This window comes from Lissotriton helveticus, chromosome 11 (assembly GCF_964261635.1).
Source record: "Lissotriton helveticus chromosome 11, aLisHel1.1, whole genome shotgun sequence".
NCBI lineage: Eukaryota > Metazoa > Chordata > Amphibia > Caudata > Salamandridae > Lissotriton > Lissotriton helveticus.
Genome location: NC_136072.1, coordinates 1,150,845,139 through 1,150,866,651, shown reverse-complemented (window position 1 = coordinate 1,150,866,651; position 21,513 = coordinate 1,150,845,139). Strand labels below are relative to the sequence as shown.

At 45.4% G+C, this 21,513-nt stretch overlaps 1 protein-coding gene across 4 annotated transcripts in view; it reads right to left on the bottom strand.

Annotated features, from left to right (window-relative positions):
* Positions 1–21,513, bottom strand: part of GNB1L (G protein subunit beta 1 like) — a 501,997-nt gene that overhangs the window by 443,568 nt on the left and 36,916 nt on the right. For 2 of the 4 annotated variants that reach the window (XM_078667934.1, XM_078667936.1), the window contains one exon: positions 19,910–20,008. The exons of the other annotated variants lie outside the window; for them this stretch is intronic. The gene's annotated coding sequence lies outside the window, so the exon portion shown is untranslated. The remainder of the gene's footprint in view (positions 1–19,909; positions 20,009–21,513) is intronic. 4 annotated transcript variants of the gene reach the window in all.

Sequence of the window (21,513 nt, the reverse complement as noted above, 5' to 3'; positions counted from 1 at the left end):
AGAGTGGCATTGGGTAGAGAGGCCCAGACTAGAGTAATAGTGGTGTACAGAGGCATAGAGTGGAATGGAGTTACATAGAGTAGAGTGGAGTGGCTTGGAGCGGCACAGAGTAGAGTGGCGCAGTGTAGGGTAGAGTGGCGTAGACTGGCATTGTGTAGAATAGAGTGGCGAGGAGTGGAGTGGCACTATGTGGAGTAGAACGCAATTTACATTGGCTCAAAATGGCCAACAGAACCAAGTTTAAAGCGTTATGTTATATGTTTAAGATAAACATCGGAGAAGCACCAGCGTACCTGTGTAAGTTGGTCCAAAAATACATCCCAGCCCGTAATCTTAGATCAACCCATTTGGCGAAATTTGTTCCGAGATTTAAACGAGCACGTATGGGCGGACGCTCCTTTGGATATTTAGCACCAGCTTTATGGAATTCGATTCCACTAAAACTACGACTGGAACCTAACTATATAACATTTCGAAAAGGTATCAAGGCATGGCTTTTCAACCAAAACTAAGATTCATAGTCCACTCACCCTGGTTATGATTCGATCCAAGGCGCCGGGAAACCCTCCGGGTAGCTGTTGCGCCATACAAATGGAATAAATAAATAAATAAACGGTGTGGAGTGGAATGGGGTAGAGTGGCATGACGTAGAGTTGAATGGTGTGGAGTGCAGTGGCGTAGAGTAGCATAGACTAGAGTGGTGTAGAGTTGTAAAGTTGTGGTTGGAAGTAACTAAAGCATCAATAGAGACGGCAGATAGGGAGAAAACAACATAAATAAGAAGCTGTATGCCTGTGTTAAAAGTAGGAAAGCACATTTAACGTTCCGGAGGGATACAGAAACACTTAAAACATTTTTTTTAAAAAGACAATAATGCATTGTAAAAAGATGAGGAAGAACAAATACGAGGAAGAACATGTGCACTTGGTCCATTCTCCAGGGAGGAGCTAACACAAGAACATAAGGGAAGCCTACAGAAGCTAAGCAATCAATTGCAAATGAGAGCGACAACCAAAACAACTAATGGTGTGCCGTGGGTGTGTTGCAAGCTCACTGAATTGTAAACATTATGTCTCGCAGCACAGCGCACGCACTGTGTAAGCGATTCCTAATGAACCAGAATACACGTGGGACTCTCTCAGAAGACCTTTACACTAAGCGAGGCCCAAACACTTAATACTGTTTTCGAGGGTCCTCCATGGTTTACGTGGTATTTCCACTTGGTCTCTTCAATGCCTAGCTCTCTGCTTCTTATACTCACTCTTGTAGGTTTTTGGTTTCTGCTCTCAAATTGGCTTTTACAAACTTATTATTTTCTATTACACCAATTATCCAATGGTTTTCCATTCTCCTGAAAGGGTGATGGGTTATGTTCGGCTAATTCTTCTGGAATTTCACAAAGCGCCTTATCAGAGAGGTCTGTTAGCTCATCCATAATATAGCAAAAGTTAGGACACCCATGTCTTCCATCAAGTTCTTCACTGCCAATTTAGTCAGCTGTTCGAATAGACATTTTGGTGCGGAGTTTGGGGATGAATAAGATCTATTCTCTCACGATATGGAATTTTTTCAGGATCCGAAGACGACGCCAATAGATACTTGTAACCGTCCCTTCTAAACCTTCCTGTAAGAGGTAGTCCCTGGACCAGGGTGAGGAAAACTGGGAATGTTCTGGCACACAACCAAGTATGCCATGATTCTTCAGACTGGTCCCCTTCGCTCAAAGTATCTATGTTTAATCACATATGGAACAAAGGGAAAAGTAACAGCAACCCCAGAGGTTGTTCCAAAGTTGTCAACTTTCACAGGCAACTTCTGTGGGGACCAGTGGCTACTCCTCCGCCAGGGGGAGGAGCGTCACCCCACTGCTTTGCAGCAGTAAAAGAAAGGAAAATTAAAATGATAATAACTTGATGTTTATTCGTTCCTGCTGCAGCAGCATGGGGGCAGGGAGGTGCAGGGCGTGGTTGCTCTGCTCACGGAGCAAGGTAGGAGTGGGGGGCACACTGTAGTGGTACAAAAGGGGGTGGTGATGGACGGAGCATCTGAACCAATCAAACACTCACACCCAGTCAACAGATCTGGGTTTAATCCATCACCGTTCTTTAGCCCACTCTGCCACCCCAGTTCAGACATGGCCATATGCAATTCAGTCTGACCCTGTGCCTCATGGGAACAGTCCAGCCGAACTGCCAAGCCATGCCTTCCATGGACCGGAAACAAGCTTCCGAGGACCGGTTTCTGGCATTTCAGCTGTCTTCAGCCCAACTTGCTTGAATCCAGTGGCAAAGTGAGCAAGGGACTCACGTCTGAGCATACCCTGCCAACTTATGGTGAACAAAGTGGTACAAAAGGGTCCTCGGAAGCTTGTTTCCGGTCTAGGGAAGGCATGACTTGGCAGTTCGGGCTGGGTTGGCAGAGTGGGCTAAAGAACGGTGATGGATTAAACCCAGATCTGTTGACTGGGTGTGAGTGTTTGATTGGTTCAGATGCTAAGTCCATCACCACCCCCTTTTGGGCACACTGTATTGTACATGACGCTGTGGCCGGCCATCTTGGGCCGGCCAAACAGTCATGCTCACTGAGCATGTTCTCAACCCAGTCTACATTACAGCCTTGGTGGAGAAGATGCCCAGGCCTCCAGTCCCCGTCTGAGCACCGAACTACAGCACTCAGACCAATCACAACGCTGCATTGCAGCATTGTGAATGGTTATGGGGAGCCTGGCTGCGTCCTGTTCAGCAAATACGGAGGAGAGACGACATGGGACAGAGTGGCGAGGAGATGAATTTTTCAGTTTTTTACACCTGCTGCCTGGATAAACACCTGGACCCCTAACTAAGATTTTAGAAATGGCCATGGCAGCAAAAGAGGAAGGATTAGTAATTAATGCTGAGGTGTTGTCAGAATGTTCCCTGGCAACGCAAATTGTGCGATTTACGCTGAAAGGAGGTGGTGAATTCTTATAAAGATTGACCTTAAATTAGAAGAATTGGCTTCTTCTGGAGTAGGACCTAAAGCGAACGGTTTCCTTTTTGGGGACCCATTCGTGAAGGGACTCAGCAGGTTTGTGTATACATTCCCTTCCCTGGACAAGGTCCAACTCTCTATTAACAGTTTCGTCCAGGGCCTTTTGGAAAGCCGCGGTCAGATGGGACGTTCATCCAGCTGCTTTCGAGCACCCCCTCCCCATGGTACGATCAGACGAGGAAACAAATGGAATGACAAAAGAAGATTTGGCATCTTCTTCCCATCCAGGGAGCCCATCCCAAGGCGAGCTCACAGGGGATCCAGCACTGAAGGTTATGTTCCAAGAGTAGCAAGTGAGTATCATCCCTTATTTACAAGTATGTCCGTGAGGTCGTGTGGAGAATTTGGTGGATCACTGGCGAGCACCAATAAAAGACGTGTCCTGCAGACTACTGTGAGGGGGTTTCATCTAGTGTTTTTAAGTTCATTACAAAATGTTAGCAAGCCAACCCCAAAAAGGTTTAGGCCTACTTAGGAGATGTCATTTCTCACAAGATCAATCAACTCTTAATGGAAGGGTTATCAAGGAAACCCTATTTTGCCCGTTGGGATTTCTGAGCAACACTTTTGTAGAGGAAACAAAGGAGGAGGTAACAGGTTGGTTATTAATTTGAAAGAGTTCTATTCCCGGGTAAAATATAGACATTACAAAATGCAAGTTAATCACCTCCTGAAGGACACTTCTCAGCCCTTTCATTCTGCCTCTATTCGCCCGTTGGTGTTTCACCACTCTTGAAAGCCGTGGCAGAAGCGCTGGGAGCGAAAGGGGTACAAATGATTTTTTACTTGGACTATAGTCTATTTATGTTGCATGACTGTTGCTTCTTCATAAGTCATCTTTCTATGACGATCAATCTTTTGCATGATCTTGGGTTTCTAACTAATGGGCAGACATTCCAGTTATCCCTGACTCCGGAACAGTTGTATTTGGGATTTTAGATCGACTGCGTGAGAGCATCCCTCTGGCAGGACCAGAGAGAATCTTAACGGATGGGCAGTCTACCCCAAGACAAATCACGTGGATTACTGGGCTCCTCTTTGCCACAATCGATGTTATATTTCTGGGTCACTTCATAAAAGGGCCCTCTAAATATTCACAAAGGACTTTCATACAGAGACAGTTAGGTTGTCCCAAATAAAGGCCTGGAACTGTCAGGCAAATTCATTACCCCCACGACGAGGTGATAGAATCAGATGGCAGCAGGACAGGCAGGGGTGCCATATGAAGAACGTCTAGGGGGTTCCTTTGCACCGAAGGTCCTAACAAAGGACAAGTTGAAATGTTGTGTCCTTCTCAAGGTGGCCAACATTTCGGCTATGGGGTATATCAACAAATTAGGAGCCATAAAATACAAGATGCTAGCCGAATTAGACAAACATTTTTGGCATTGCTGCCTCCACCACAGAATTGCGGTCAGAATGGAACATTTGCTGGGCAACAACAATTTGTTTTTCCGAATGGAACTCCAGATTCCTCTAGGACTTTAGCACAGGAGGCTGCAATTATTAGATCTTTCTGAAATGAATAGATCATTGGGGTCCATGTCCTATAGACCTCTTCGCTTCCCGGCTTAACAGACAGCTCCCAAGCTTCTTCCTCTCGATGCCCAGTCTGGAGGCAAAGTGATGGATGCTTTCCTTCAGAATTTGAGCTCTTTAGTATGCATTTCTCCCACTCATCATTCTTCCCACGGGGACATCCCAGATTGTAGACAAGCTACGGAGTAGATTCTAATGCCATCCCTCAAGAGGGCACAAGTGTGGTTCCTGGTGATGTTGGAAGTTTTGTGCAATCACAAAGTCACATTGCCAATTGTTCGAGACTTACTTATAGAGTCTCTGGGCTCTCACCACCCCCTAATTCTGGAGGGTCATCTGCATCTGGCCGCTTGGAGAGTTTCTGGGACAGATGTCAAGTGTCATCCCTTGTACCTTGTGGACAGCACCCTCAAGTGGTACAATACTTCATGGAGACGCTTGCATCAATTGTCTGGAATGGGACCTCAATCTGGAGCTGCTAAGCACTAGAATGGGTCTATCGGGAACTGTTCTCAAATGGTTTTCGTCCTTCCTTCACAACCGGTCTCAGAAGTTCAAGATCGACAATGTGCTATCTACACCTGTGCCTGCAGATCTAGGTGTTCCACAAGGATCCTCCCTCTCCCCCACACTGTTCAACCTCGTCATGGAACCGCTCGCCACCTTGCTCCAAGCTTCCAATGTCCAATTCCATATGTACGCCGACGACACACAACTTTACCTAAAGCTACAATCCCCGGAAGATATCAAACATCTGAATTCCACGCTTATTAACACTCAATCTTGGCTGGCCGATAATCACCTCAAACTAAATGCTCTGAAAACTGAGTTCCTACTCATCTCACCCCCGGCGAAAATTTCCACCACCCGAACCTGGCTCAATAACCTAACAGCACTCAATGTCCAACCTACCATCGTGGATTCGGCGAAATCCCTAGGCATCACACTCGACGCCAAGCTCAACATGCAGCAGCACGTTAGCAAAGCCACAAAAGCAGCTAATTTCCAAATCAACACACTGAGGAAAATTAAACCCTTCCTCCCTGCCGAAGACTTCCAAACTGCTGTACAAGCTTTAGTCATCCCTCGAATAGACTACGGAATTGTGGCCCTCAGCGGACTCCCGCTATCCACAACAGCACCCTTAAGAGCCTCCCTGAACGCTGCCGCGAGACTCATTACTGGCTCAAGAAAACATTCGCATATATCCCCAGACTTAAAGTCTCTAAAATGGCTGCCTTTTGAAGCCAGAATACAGCTAAAAATTGCAGTTATGACACACGCGGCCGTGCACCACAATGCACCCAACTACCTCGCTCAAAAGTTGTCTATATCAGGAGGTTCGAGATCCAATAGAAGTACAAAAAATCTACTCCTGAAACCTCGTAGATTCCGGAAAGAGAAAACATACAAGCGCTCCTTCTCAGGAATGGCACCCAGGATCTGGAATGCGCTCCCTCCTGAAACCAGGCTTATCTCCTCCACTGCACTCTTCAAGAAAGAGGTGAAAACCATCCTTCTGGCCAAGATCTCCTGAACCTTATAGGTGCTGGATCAGAGACTCTGCATTGCATTGTATCACTGTTCACCTCGTCCTTTGGCACTATACTTCTACTTGATGGGGACACTACTACGCTACTCTCTTACTACCGACCAATATATGATACACGTTGGTTTACTGATTCACTCTCCCGATTCCCCCACTCAGTGTTCTCTCTATACTAAAACATTGGTATAAGCCATCCACACACCCAAGGTGTACCTGAACACCTCTGTAGTGGGATCAATGACTTGTGCCGTCTGATATTACTTGTTTACCTGATTGTATACTGATATGTTTTATGTATGTTATTATTATCCTACCATGTTAGTGACTATTATACTGCTCCCATTATCTCTGTTCATTCCTACTGCCCCTACCCTGTCTGTGTGAAGCGCTCTGATATCTGTAAGGATCTTGTTCGCGCTATATAAAACTTTAAATAAATAAATAAATAAATCCAGTTCAAGCAGATACAGTTCAAATGTTGAGCTTTTTATCTGAGCTGGCAGAATTGCCCATGGTGTACAGATCAATAAGCCACTCACTGCTGCACCTTTACCGGAGGGATTTCTAATCGCTGCTGGAGGCTTACCATCGGATTTTGGCAGGCGCAGCTCCCGCTCCACGGGCGTGCCGCAGTTCCTGTTTGCACCGCTGCGGGACTGCGAGGCAGGGACAGGACACCTGCAGCCTCTTCCCGCAGCGGCTACGCCCTCTTGCCTTGGAGGTATAAAACTACCCAGCTCATTCCGCAATGCGGGACGCGCGCGGGACGGAGCACGGGGCGAAGACCGGGCAAAGGGCGGGCCGTTTGAGGCCGTTAGAGGTCGGGAGAGACCGGGACATCTCTGAGGACGTCCATGAGGGAAACAAGGAGCAAAACCGCGATGGCAGCTACGGGAGCGGCCAAAGGTACTTTGGACAATAAGCAATTTCCAGTCATCCATTTCAGCGGGCCACGTGCCGATTCCTCATTCGCCAGTAGGCCGGCACCATTTGGACAGCAAACTCCCAATGGCCTTAGATCTAGTGTACAACTGCAACTAAGATTCGTTAATTCTAGGATGTAAACGTGGTGTTATGTTTCTTACAACAGTGGCCATTGAATGAGGGTCTGTCTAACAAGCAGCTGCCTGGAAAGTAGGCAATTCTGCTGTGCTCGATTTCCTAGAGACGCATTTTGGATGTCAGGGCCTTAGATATCTCAGGTAGGATTTTTAACCACCACGGCCCCTCATCCCCATCCCCACAATGGGGGTCACTCTCGATATCAGAAGACAAACAAAGACGTAATCTAAATTAATTTCTTATCTGAATTTCACGAATCACCAGAACCTTTGTGTAGTTCGCGGTCTGAAAGAATATGACGTATGTTCAGGTGAGTGTAGGCCTTTTAATACTAACTAGTTATTGATTTCTTTTCAGAAACCCTTTGCTCCAGAGTCAGCTGTCACTTTGGGCAGGTGGGCAAGATAGATCACGTCTGAAGTGGGAATTCGCTCTCCGCTTTATGGACCACGTTTGATTAAGGGCACCTGGGCTTCAAAGTCTAGGATATCCGGCATTTGTCTAGAAGCGATCATTAAGGCTCAGATTGGTCACTGGACTCTTTCTTCGGACATTTCTATTTTAAGACACTTTAAAAAAAATCTGATTTGGTTATTAAACTGGCCTATTGCTCACCTCCAGTCCTGACATATAATGCGAAATGCTTTCGCGTCTCAAAGTTTTCAATTCTATTAGGGAGGAATTTTTCTCTTCAAAGTCTGCGATGGAACCTCTCATCCAGGTACTGCAAGGTGACAACATGTGTTTACATAGCACTGTTTGACACGTTTAAACTACTGTTTTGATAAGTGGATTTTAATTCCACTTTAGAGACAACAGAAACACCACTCCCATTCCCCCCACCTTTGTTGACCTTGTAAATGGCATATTTGTAAGGTAGCTTCAGACTGGAATTGGCACCAGGTGCTCTACAAATTTTGTTTCGATAACCGCAAGAATGTTGCTCCTATTTTTGTCAAAGATGTAGAATGCTTCATACTTATGAGTTGGATACAGATTAGGCATCAACTGTGCATATATTTACTCTGTTACACTGACAGCTCTGAATTATAGTTAGGGGTGTGCACGGTGTGTTTGCAACCTTCACAATCAACTATGGGAAATTCTGCAACTTAGCAAAGTTTTCATTTGTTCCATGTTGGCATATCAACAGCAAAATCATGACTTTTGCAACATTTTATGTTGTATATAGCTTTATATAAATATAAAATATAAAAAAGTTGGTCTACATCGCATATGCTTCACATGACAAGTTCTTGTTCTCCCCGAAAATGCCAAAGTGCCTAGAAAATCTCTGCAAAAGGTAAACTTGCAGAGAAAAATTATGCAAACATTTGCCACTGACCATAGAAGAGCTTTCTAAAAAGACAAATGTCAGTGAAAAGTTTGCCATACATTGGCTGGGTTTGAGTGCAATAACAAAGATCTCCCCAAATGGAAAAACTTTAAGGGACGGAGCGCTGAAACTTTTCAGACACTCACCCCCAGTCACAGATCTGGATTGAATCCATCATTGTTCTTTAGCTCACTTTGCCACCCCAGCTTAGACCCAGCCATATGCAAATCAGTCTTGACCCTGTGACTCATGGGGCAGTCCAGCCCAGTCCTGGCCCGGAAACAAGCATCCTGGGACCGGTTTCGGGGCAACGCCCTCATCAGCCAGGCTAGCTTGAAACCAGTGGCAAAGTGAGCAAGGGACCCACATCTAGACATACCCTGCCAACTTTGGGCGAACAAAGCAACACCAGAAGATGATGGACTGGTGCAGTAGCCCTGCTGGTAAGAGCAGGTATGGTGCAGGAACTCTCTAGGAAGAGCAGCTATCGTCTGTTACTGGTACAGGAACTCTCCTGGGAAGTACAGGTACTGTTGGTTATTTCTGCAGGAGCTTTGCTAAGAAGAGCTGGTACTGTCTGTTACTTGTACAGGAGCTCTGCAGAGAAGAGCCGGTACTGGCTGTCACTGTCTGTTACCGGTGTAGGAGCTCTGCTGGGAAGAGGCGGTGGTATTATCGGTGTACAAGATCTGCTGAGGCGAGCCAGTACTGTCCATTACTGGTGCAGGAACACTGCTTCAAAGAGTTGGTACTGCCAATTTCCAGTGCAGGATCTCTGCTGGGAAGACTTTTTTCCAAAACCGCCGTTGCAGTGTGTTGTAATTTACCTATATGTCAGTATTGGTACATTCCGTTCCCCCTCCCTTTCTGCCCCTGTTGGGCTGACCCGTGGCGCTGTCAACATTCCAAGTTGCACTCCTGATTAGTACCTGACTGGCAGGGTTATGGATGTCGTGGATTTCATACCTCAATAAAGATTATCAACTTACTTGTGGTGTGGTCACTTATAATACTGGCGACGATTGTTGGGAGGAGGCCAACGTGCGACATTCCCTCTATTTGTTACTCAGGACCAGTGAAGTAAAGGAAAGAAGAATAAAGGAGAAAAAGAAATATTGCGAAATTCAAGTACAGCTACGTGTGGTAGATTTACAAACCCTACGGAAGTGAGTCTGCAAGTAAAGAAGAAGTGTAAAATTCTAAAGGACACTCGATACTAAGCAGACTGAGGAAGAGAGAAGGTGCGTGAAATTGAAAATTGTTATGTGCACATGAAGGTCGGAAGAAAGTGTGATAAATAAAAAGGAAGATGAAGGAAAATTGAGGAAGATCGGCTAGCTGGGAGATTGAGAACAGCTGTGAGGAGACCGATCTGCTGGAGTTGACAAGCAGTGACTGGAGGAAAATAAAAAGGTACTTACAGGTGACCGACGCAAGCGGAAGTTGTCGGTGAGGCAATTGTGAAGCAGCACAATCTGAGGTGAGCGGAGCCTTAGTGGTGACCGGAGCTAGTAGTGGTAGGTCAACAAGGCAACTGTGAGGCGGCACATCGTCGGTGAGAGGAGTCTTCGAGGTGACAGGAGCAGGCGGCGGAGCGTCAGCGAGAAGAGGGTGAGGAGGAAATCCTGTTGTGAACGGAGCTTCGTGGTGATAGGAGCAAGCTGCGGTTGGTCAGTGAGGTGACGGTGAGGCGGCACATCGTGCGGTGAGCGGAGCCTTCGAGAGAACAGGAACGTTCTTGGGAGCGTGTGAGGTAATCGTGCGCGGCTTTGTGAGAGCGAGAGAGGCGCATCGGAAAGTAGAGTCCTGTGGTGAAAGGAATCTTCGTGGTGATCGGAGCAAGCTGCGGCTGGTCAGTGAGGTGACGGTGAGGCGGCACATCGTGTGGTGAGCGGAGGCTTCAAGAGAACAAGAACGTTCTTGGGAGCATATGAGGTAACCGTGTGGAACTTTGTGAGAGCGAGAGAGGCGCATCGGAAAGTAAAGTTATTCCGTCAGCGGCTGATTCTTCAAGGGATCCTTGTGAACCACATCGGCAGATTCCAAATAAATAAAATAAAATAAAAAAACTGTATAAGGAAGCTGAACAGGTTGTCGGAGGAACTAATTAACTAAGCCACTCAGATTTCCATCAAGGTCATTCTGAGGGTGTGGGGGCACAGTAGTAAAGGATTCGACATATTAATAAATTATAATGAAGTAAGGAGGAGAGACGACAGGCAGGTTCAGCGGAGTTTGTGAGGGAGCTGAGGAGAACCTGGACGTGTGAGGCGGCGGTGGTGCGGTCGAGTGAGAACTAGAGAGGCGTCGGGAAAGCTAAAACTTCAGTCAAGGGCTGTTCCGTCAAGCGGCTGTGTGGAACTTGTTAGCAGATTCTCCAGAAGAAAAAAAAAAAGAAGAAGAACTATATGAAAGAACAAAGGAACTTTTAATCTTGGGGTCACTCAGAGTGTGTGGGGAGCATCATAGAAAAGTTGTGACAGGAATAATTTAGGCACGAGCAGATGTTTAAGAAATGTACAGGTAAAACGATGTGAAATGCCGTAGTAAATGTAGGTACAGGTAGGCAAAGGAAAGTGAAGAAGTAACATTGTGAATTTTGAGGGTAACTTGCACCTGATTATGAATGGTTCATAGTAAGTTAGTGAAACAGTAGGAAAGCAAGTGTATTGTAAACTTAGTATATCAAAAGGGTAGGCATTACGCTGAGTAAAAATCTGTTAAGGGTACTGCGCTATATAAGCAATTAGGAGGTGCACCAGTGTGTTAGTAGTACGTGTAGGAAGTGAGAGTTACCACCTCCGTAAGTCAACATAGAAATGGCGGCAGCAAGCATGAACCAACCGCCACCCTGCCTAACAGAGGAAGGGGAGCCAGTGCTGCCATGGAAAGATTGGAGGAAGGGTTTTGAATCCTATCTGGTTGCAATAGGTGCAAGTGGGTTTTCAGCTATAAGAAGGCAGAATATACTCCTGATAAATCTAGGAACTGAGGGAAGGAAAGTTTTTGATAGCCTACCAGATCTGGAAGGGGGTGTAGGAGAAGGAGGTGACATGGATATCTATGATCAAAGCTTAAAGAAACTAGAACTGCAATATGCTGACAAGATAAATGTGGTGTTAGAAAGACACAAGTTTTATGGAAGGGTACAAGGGAAAAATGAGAAGGTAGGGAACTACATAGCATGCCTGAGAGGGTTGGCAAACACTTGTGAATTTAATGATTTAACAGAATCACTTATAAGAGATCAGTTGGTGAGGTGCACCAACAATAAGAAAATCCAGGAGAAGTTGTTGGTAGGTAATCCAGATTTGAGAAATGCCATGGAAATAGCCAAGAGTGTAGAACACACAGCAGAATGCGTGAAAGAAATGAATATACACGAGAGGAGCAAGGTAAATGAAATTGGTGACAGTAAGGAGGGCAACAGAAAAGTGTATGCTGTAAAGAATATAAAGGGAAAATAATTTTATAAGGTACAAAACAAAGAGAGATACAATGAGGAAAACAGACTGAAATGTTTTAGATGCGGCAGTACAGGGCATTTAGCGAACAGTATCAGATGCTTGGCAATAACAGCGACTTGCAGGAAATGTAACAGGAAAGGGCATTTTGAAAGAGCATGCAAAGATATTTCAAACAAGTCTGTGATTTAGTAAGCAATAGTGGTGTATGTGAAGAAGGTTATGTGTTACGCATAGACAACAAAGATGAAGACACTGTCAGGATGATATCATTACCAAAATGTGTGATTGATCTTAATGGTGATGCGATAGAAGTATATGTAGATTCTTGTTCGCAATTTACTTTTATCAATTTGAAGACATACAAGGAAAAATCTGAGAAAAGAGGTGTAAAGTTGGAAAAACCAGACGCATGCCCGGTTGGTTACAACAGTGAAAGAATACCGTTAGAAGGAATGATCACCAGTAGAATATCTTATAAGGGAAGAAGCACTGTAGGCAAAGTCTATGTTGCAACGGTCGGGTTAAACTTACTGGGATGGGCTCATCAAAAAGACTTAAGGATGAAATTAGACCCCACAGCTGAAGAGCCAGTTATGCTAGCAGGAAGAAGTGTGTGTAGTGTAGAGGTGGTAAAAGAGCAAAAAGAAATTTCCAATGAGAATCCATTTTTAGCGAGAGAACCTCCTAAAGAAGAATTAGAAAAGCATTTAAGGCAGGAGGTGATAGAGCCTGCGGAGAACTCTGCATGGGTCGCGCCCATAGTGATAACAGTGGAAGGGAACACTAACAAAATAAGACTATGCTTTGATGAGGTGAACTGCAAGATAATGAATGCACCTTTTCTTGGCCAGTTGGACACGGGAAGGGACACTGTAATAACTACAGATGCAAGCACTAAAGAAATAGGAGTCACCCTTAGTCAAGGTGTAGAAGAGGTAGAAAAGACAATTGCCTTTGTTTCAAGGCCCCTCACTGAAACTGAATCGTGGTATTCTGTAGAGGAGAGGGAGGTTTTGGCGTGCCATAGGGAAGTTAGACACTTCAGTGCGAAGGAGGAAGTTGAAGTAACACCCAAACTGGAAGCATTAGTGGCCAGCGGTTGGCCCAAGAAAAGTGATGGACTAGGAGAGTAGGAGAAGGAGTTTTGGGAGGTCAGACACAAACTAATCTTCCAAGGAAGGAACTTGTACAGAGGGAGGAAACTAGTGCCTCCGGAGAACATGAGAGAAAGTATTGTAACTGTGACTCATGAGGGTCATTTAGGTTGCAGTCTGACGGGAAACAAGGTCAGAATACACTACCGGTGGCCAATAGTGGACACCATGGTAGAGAGATACATCAAACAGTGCAGTAGTTTTGCTAAGTGTGATAAGACTAAAATGTGCAGGGAAGATCCCATATCAGAAGGTAAAGTACCAAATACACCAGGGGAGAAATTAGCAATGGACATTGGGGGACCCCGGGAGGTAAAAGGATTGGAAGGCAGAGGCATCATCCCCCTGGTTGACTATCACTCCATGGGAGCTGTAATAAAGATTGTGGAAAATGTGACTACTAGCTCAGTAATAGCGTTCTTGCAAGAGATTTTCAGGACTGAAGGAGTTCCTCAAGTGTGGTGACGGACAACGGGGTCCAGATTGTTCCGTCACAAATGGGTGAGTTCTTACATAGATTTGCTATAACTCATCAAAGAACGGCATTATACTGTCCTAGAGTGAATGAAATGATCAAGGAGAGTATACAGTTGAATAGCAGCAGTGGGTCCAATGCGGGAAAAATCCTAGATGATATGATTTGGTCGTACCTAATCATGCCATTCAGTGTGACGGGGTTATCCCCATTTAAATCAGAAAAAGGAAGAGAACCAGGCACGAATAAGAGTCCTTTATGGCTGAGGGGGAAGGAGGAGGAGATGGATGACAAAGGACAGATTGCAGAAAGAATAAGGGTATGTCAGGATTGATATGTCAAGATGTACTATGAAGACCTAGGTATCTGGGCAGGACATGTAAGGTTGCAGACAAGGCAAAGGTCCGTTTCCCTGTTCAGTCCACTTGGGATGTCTAAGTTTTCTGAGAGGCTGAGAGACTACATCATGTGGGAATTACCTTTGTGTATGCTGTTCTGTTATGGGGTAGGAGATGTGTTGTAATTTACCTATATGTCAGTATTGGTACATTCCGTTCCCCCTCCCTTTCTGCCCCTGTTGGGCTGACCCTTGGCGCTGTCAACATTCCAAGTTGCACTCCTGATTAGTACCTGACTGGCAGGGTTATGGATGTCGTGGATTTCATACCTCAATAAAGATTATCAACTTACTTGTGGTGTGGTCACTTATAATACAGTGCTTGAAGACACAAGAAGACTCGAAGGGTGAGATCACTAATGTGGCGGACCTGTCCACATTCTTTATCCTTGTTCAGGCTGTACTGAAGCCGGAACAGGCTTTGCGCTTTTAAATATTCAAACGTATGCTACGACATGCATCCTTTTGTGACGTTTGTCATGATAGTGAAGAATTAACCTACTTTGATTACACTGGACTGACTTATACTAAGAGTTGTTCCGTCATTTATATAGTGAGCATTATTCATTGCTCTTGTGACCCCTAAGACAATAGGATCTATTGCACCGAATTTAGGATTAATTCCTCTGGTCTGCATGCCCTGAAGAAGCCCATAACGGTTGAAACGCGTTGGCTCTACTTATCTGGTTGTATTTGTTTATGCATCCCATCTCTGAAATAAAGATCCAAGAAATCAAAAAGACATCCTCTCGCCTTATATCGTTTTTGCTTGGCACTGTGCCTTGTGCTCTGTTTGAAAGTTTACATTGCCCCTCAGAGTCTCTTTATGTCCCATATTAGAAAAGGCCTACAAGGGAGCTGGTGCTGCTCCATGAGTTTACTGCGCCGGATAACCGGAAACTGATCGTTTGGTATTGAGACTTGGACTTTTGAGGCAGGTGGTACCAATTAGGGGTGGGCGGAATTTGCGTAGTCGCGCAATGCAAAGCTCCGCGAAATGGTAAAAAATCTCCGCGAGCACGCAAAAGTTCCAAGAACACGTGGAATTGCTTGTGCCGCCAGTTCGCAATGCTTTCTTCCTGTTCGCGAATGCTGTTTGCGAGCTCGGGGATTAATATCTCGCAAACATGCACTTTGAAAGCATGAACAAGACAAAAATTCCACAGAGCCGCGGAATTTTGGACAATTCCGCGTTCTCCGCGGAACGCAAAATTACACAAATTCGGCAAACGGAACAGAATTTTCTACCCAGGCCTAGTACTAATGTGTGTACTGTACCAGGAGCAGCGAATGGGTGTTGCCTGTACACCAATGAACAGTACCAGTATTGCACCATTCTTGAAACCTCAGAGGCCATCCAATCAAGACTAGGCAAAGGCAGGTGCCTGTAAAAGGCTGCCCACCAGAGACTAAACCCTGGGTTCAAGGTCCAGGAAGAAGGCCGCCCACACTGCTAAACTCCCCAAGGTTACAATTGGTCGCTGCAGCTGCCAGTTCCAATAGACCGACCAATGAGTGAACAGATCCTGAAAGTACACTTCCTGCCAAACCTCTGTGCAGGGGGACCTGGAACAGGCCTAAGGGGATAAGTCTTCAGTGCCCGTTAGGAGCTTTCACAATCCCCAAAAAAAGAAAGGATCAGTGGAGAGGGGAAGGAGTTGCAGCAAAGCCTTCATTGCCTTTTAGGGTCTTCTCAGATTGTGTTCAAACAGCTGAGGGCTTTCGGGGGGAAAAAAATGAGTGAGCACTCCATTAAAAGTGTTAACCGGCCAAAAAATGCTGAAGTAAGGAATAACTCATTAATCTTGCGCTTAAGCGGAATTTTATGTATGGCAAAAACACGCCGCCAACGTTGTCTTACAGCGCTCTTGTAAATTTGAAGTAATCGCATAATTACTTCTCTTTGCTTAATATCCAGTTACACGTGCAGATGGGCACAGGGAACCTTTCTAATGCCACTGGATAGCGGGTGCATTAGAAGTGCACAGTTCATGTGTTAATTGCCCCCCTAGAGCCAGCCTGGGACCCTCTACAACAAGCAGCAGATGTCGCCGGATCCCCAGTAAACCCACGGCTGGTTCCACTTAATACTTTAAACCCACGCGGCCTGGTGACAAGGTATCTATGCCGAGCAACTGGCATTTATAGCTCCTAGACCGTTGCTCATGTGCCCACGGCGCTTGGCATTTTAAGGCTGGATTCTGGGCCTCGGAGCCGTGAAACAAAGGCCGGGGCACAATCTCGCCTTACAAGAACCCATTAGAGTCTTAACAGCTCCTGTCTGTTGTCGGGTATTACAAGCCCGCTCACTTCTTGCATCAAAAGTGCCCGCTCTTAAGTTTCAGTGCGTGCCCAAAGGGCTGTTGATTTAACAGAAAACACAGCCTCTTGCTGGCGGACAAAAAGCAGCATGGAATCTGCGAATTAAAATGGGATTTATTAAACACACACTGCTGCATGGTGCGGACACGTTGTGAGTGTTAGCAGCGCCGGCACCTCGCGGGCTGCTTTCAGAGAGGCGCGGGCGCTGGGAGTAGCGCCTCGAGCACGTGAACGAGAATAGACAACTTGATCCTTCAGGTAAGGCCTCAGACTCAGCAGCAGAGCGACCCTGCCTCAGCTCCGACCAACAAACTCGAGGAATACAGAATTCACTCCGAATCAAACCCACGGTAAACACTAGGACGAGACAGAGGGGGGACTACACACAACACACCACACACGAGACTGCTAACGAGGACACAAGCACACAGAGACACAGGACCGCAAACACTCTAATAATAATGGCCTGAAGGAATACTATGTTAAACACAAAACCATGAGGCACAGCAGGCCTTGCGCACCGGTGTCACTGTGTGCTTTGTGATATGTGTATTAGGACTTGGTCAACGTGTGCCTGGTGGGACGTGTGTAGTAGGCCTTGATAGCTGTGTCCTTGGTGGTATGTGTGTAGGAGGCCTTGGTCGCTGTGTGCTTGGTGGCGCGTGTGTAGACAGCTTGGTGGTATGTGCGTAGGAGGCCTTGGTAGCGGTGTGCTTCGCGGTACGTTTGTAGTAGGCCTTGGTAGCAGTGTGCGTGGTGGCATGTGTGTAGGAGGCCTTGGTCGCTGTGTGCTTGGTGGCGCGTGTGTAGACAGCTTGGTGGTATGTGCGTAGGAGGCCTTGGTAGCGGTGTGCTTCGCGGTACGTTTGTAGTAGGCCTTGGTAGCAGTGTGCGTGGTGGCATGTGTGTAGGAGGCCTTGGTCGCTGTGTGCTTGGTGGCGCGTGTGTAGACAGCTTGGTGGTATGTGCGTAGGAGGCCTTGGTAGCGGTGTGCTTCGCGGTACGTTTGTAGTAGGCCTTGGTAGCAGTGTGCGTGGTGGCATGTGTGTAGGAGGCCTTGGTAGGTGTGTGCTTGGTGGCGCGTGTGTAGACAGCTTGGTGGTATGTGCGTAGGAGGCCTTGGTAGCGGTGTGCTTCGCGGTACGTTTGTAGTAGGCCTTGGTAGCAGTGTGCGTGGTGGTATGTGCGTAGGAGGCCTTGGTAGCGGTGTGCTTCGCGGTACGTTTGTAGTAGGCCTTGGTAGCAGTGTGCGTGGTGGTACGTCACAGCAAGGACACATGGTACCTGCAGCCAATAGTCTGAAATATACACGACTCGCAATGACCTTGCAAATCACTGCAGATGAGTAGGGCAGATACTCCCTTGACAGTGCTGCAGGCACCAGTGTGCATTGTGCCCTGCATCTTTTGGTGAGCTGCTTGAGGTCCTCTGCGACTCCAGTGCCTCCAGCATGTGGGTCCATTTGAGGGTCACACTTGTTTCTTTTGGCTCCTCTAATTGCTCAGGGCCTGCCCTGACTCCCATGCTTTTTGAGAGACTCCTGGACCTTCCTGGTCCCAACGTTGCTCCTTCTTCACTTCCTGCGTTAGTTGAATTTGCCAAGGCTTGGTAGTGCTCCCACTGGACACGACCCCTCAGCACTCGACATCCTTCAAGGGACAGCTCGTGCACGGTTCCTGGTCCTCCTCAGCGTCACCTAGTCCTCACAGCTGCAGATTCAAGGTCCTCATCACCTATCCTGCAACATCCGACTTCGGAGGGCATTCGTCTTCCAAGTCTCCTGGTCACTCCTGAGTAACATAGACTCTGTCACCTCTGCTTGCAGGTACCTTTCATCAAGAATCCATCCTCGGATTCCATCGGACACTTTCTTCTTCCTTGACAGCGGTACTTTCCTGAACTCCTCCATTGGGTTCGACGGCGTTCGACGGCTTTTTCAGACACCACTTCACACGTATGAACAAGACTTCCCTGGTGTAGGTAACATGGGTACAAGGGTATCCACGGGTGAGGTGGCTCTCCAACCTTCTGTCTTCCATGGGGTTTCTTCAGAGTACACTGGGAAGGTTCCTTAATCTTTAAATATCCAACCGCGACTTACACATAGACTTGTACGGAGTCGGTGTCGTGTTCTCACACTGCACACGCTGTCTGTGGGGTCCCTATCTAGTTACCTTGGGTGGATTTGTGGGTCCCAAGTACTTCTACCACCTCTCAACATCGTCCCGACTCGAGTCGTGGTTCTCATCCCACTTTCTTAGTATATGGTTTGGTGTCCCCCTCATGGGCCCACTGTGTATTCTGTGCTATTTACTGTGTTTCTTTGCTGAAGTATTGTGTGCATTGTGTTTATCTCAATCTAGGAGATATTTGAACGTACTAGAGAGTATTCTATAATAAATACATATTTTTATAAATACTTGGTGTGGTTCTTTTCACTTAATCTATACTATACAATTGCATTCTGGTAAAACAAGCTGCTTCAAACTCCTTCTGGACTAAGCCTGAAGGCTGCTCTCCACAGCTACCACTTGGAGAGCTTTATATGGTTGTCTAAGACCTCTTAAATCACCTGGATTGGTGCAAGGTGCCCATTTGCATAAGTGGGCATCATATACCAGGCCAGCTTCTCACAACTACCCTATACATTACCCAATCCAAGCCATAAAAGATATTATTAGCCTACACACTATCCATCCCGAGCCCTAAAAACACCTTACCACCCTATATACTACCCATCCAAGCCCTAAAAACACCTTACTAGCTTATATACTATCCATCCCTGAGCCATAAAAAACACCTTACCACCCTATATACTACCCATTGGAGTTCGAAACACACCTTACTAGCCTATACACTATCCATCCCCATGTCCTAAAAACATCTTAACACCCCTATACACTATCCATCCAAAGCCCTAAAAACACCTTACTAGCCTGTACACTATCCACCCCCATTTCCTAAACACACACTAATACCCCTAGACACTATCCATCCTGAGCCCTAAAAACACTTTACCACCCTATACACTACCTATACGAGTACTAAAAACACCTCACTCCCCTACACATTACCCATCCAAGCCCTAAAAACACCTTACTAGGCTATACATTATCCATCCCCGGACCCTAAAAACATCTTACTACCCTATACACTAGTCAACGACAAACCCTAAAAACACCTTATTGCCTATAGCATATCCATCCTGAGCCCTAAAACCACCTTACTACCCTATATACCAGGTGTGTCCAACCAGTCGATCATAAGATACCAGTAGCTCGTTGACACCTTCAGAGTAGCTCACAGCTTTACGTTCATTTTTTGAAAAGCACAGTGTCACATTTTCCTTCTAAAGTTAAGGGAAGGCTGTCTTTATTTTAAATTAATATCTTTGGGCTGCAGATAGCAAACCCGGATAATGAACAGTGCTGGAATCAGATTTATTACCCGGGCATAGAGATGAAGAACTGAGGTATTTTATTCTTCAATAAGACCTTGAGAACTCAATATTGGAGTGTGAGAACAAAATTATATTTCTGAATGCTTTGAAATGGTAGAAAATAAACATGAAAAGATACCTTAATGCCTAAGTTAAGTCTTCATTTTAATGTTCTCCCATTCCAAAGTGTTGCACTTTCAAACAGCAGGCCTCTTGTTCAATGTCCCAGACACTGTAACTGAAATAGAAAGTATTTTTAAAAATGGGAGAAATTTAAAGTGAAGAAAAATGTTTTTCGCTGCTTTCAATTAAGCCAATTAAATATTATTGCTTTATTAGGCATGTTTCTTCACTTTAAATTCCTCCCCTTAAAACAAATGGTTATATTTTTCTGTTATAAATATGGCACCTTGTCTACAGGCAACTAGGAGCAAGATACTGGTATGTGTAAATGTGACACTTAGAAATGGGATTACATTTAAATTATGAGTTTTATGGAATCCATACAAACAAAGTTAACTCTTCAGTTCAATTTCCTCCCATTTCAAAGTGTCACCTTTACAAACCCATGGCATCTTGCTCCAAGTGGCTGGTAGACACAGTGGCATATTTAGAAGTGAAAAATGCATCCATTATTTTAAGTGGGAGAAATGTAAAGTGTAGAAAAATGTTCCATATCCTCAAAATGTTTGCAGAACGTTTTCTGCACTTAACATTTCTTGCATTAAAAAAGGGATATATGTTTGCATTATACATGTAAGGGTGCCACATATGACAAAGGGTATTCCAGTGCTGCAAGTAGATACAACATATGCACTCAGTCACCCATAAACATTTATCCCATTTATACACACACGGTCATACATCCCTCTTACTGACACACATGGCAGTCCTGTCATTGAGCCCGAGGCAAAGTATTTTGTTAAAACCATAGCATCTGGCTCTATGGACATTAGGCTCAAAGTAATAAAGCTGGGTGCGGGGTGTCTGGTAACAATGTGGCAGTTGTTCAGCCTTCAGTAGCTCACAATGATTTTCACTGATCAGAAGTAGCTGTCACTACAGAAAAGGTTGGAGACCCCTACTTACACTATCCATCGTAGGGCCCTAAAACACCTTAGTCACCTATGCACTACCCACCGAGCCCTAAAACACGTTAGTACTCCTATACACTACCCATTCAAGCCCTAAAAATACCTTAATACATACACTAGACTACCCATCCAAAGCCTAAAAGCACCAAACTACCCTACACACTAGCCATCTCAGAGCCCTAAAAACCCCTTACCACCCTATACACTACCCATCCGAGCCCTGAAAACACCTTACTACCCTATACACTACCCATCCAAACCATAACAATACCTTTCCACCTCTATTCACTACCATACCTTAATGCTAAAATAAATGTGTACATTTTAATATTTAATAAAAGTTGAACATTAACCACTATTTTAATCTATTTTTTAGATTAATTAATTGCTTATTAATCTATATCAGTTGCATAATCTGTATCAGAGATTCTTATTCTGGGGTCCTTGGGCCCCAGGGTATTGCACGACACCTAATCAGGGAGTCCCAACTGTTTAAAAAAAGTAAATAACATTAACAGATTAATTAAGTATGTACACTTAAAAGAAGATAAATGTAAAACTAGAAGTTTTAAAACATTAAGTAAGTATGAAGCAATTTCAATTTGGAAGCTAAATATTAGCTTGGATTCCTTAGCTTGAATTGTGGGAG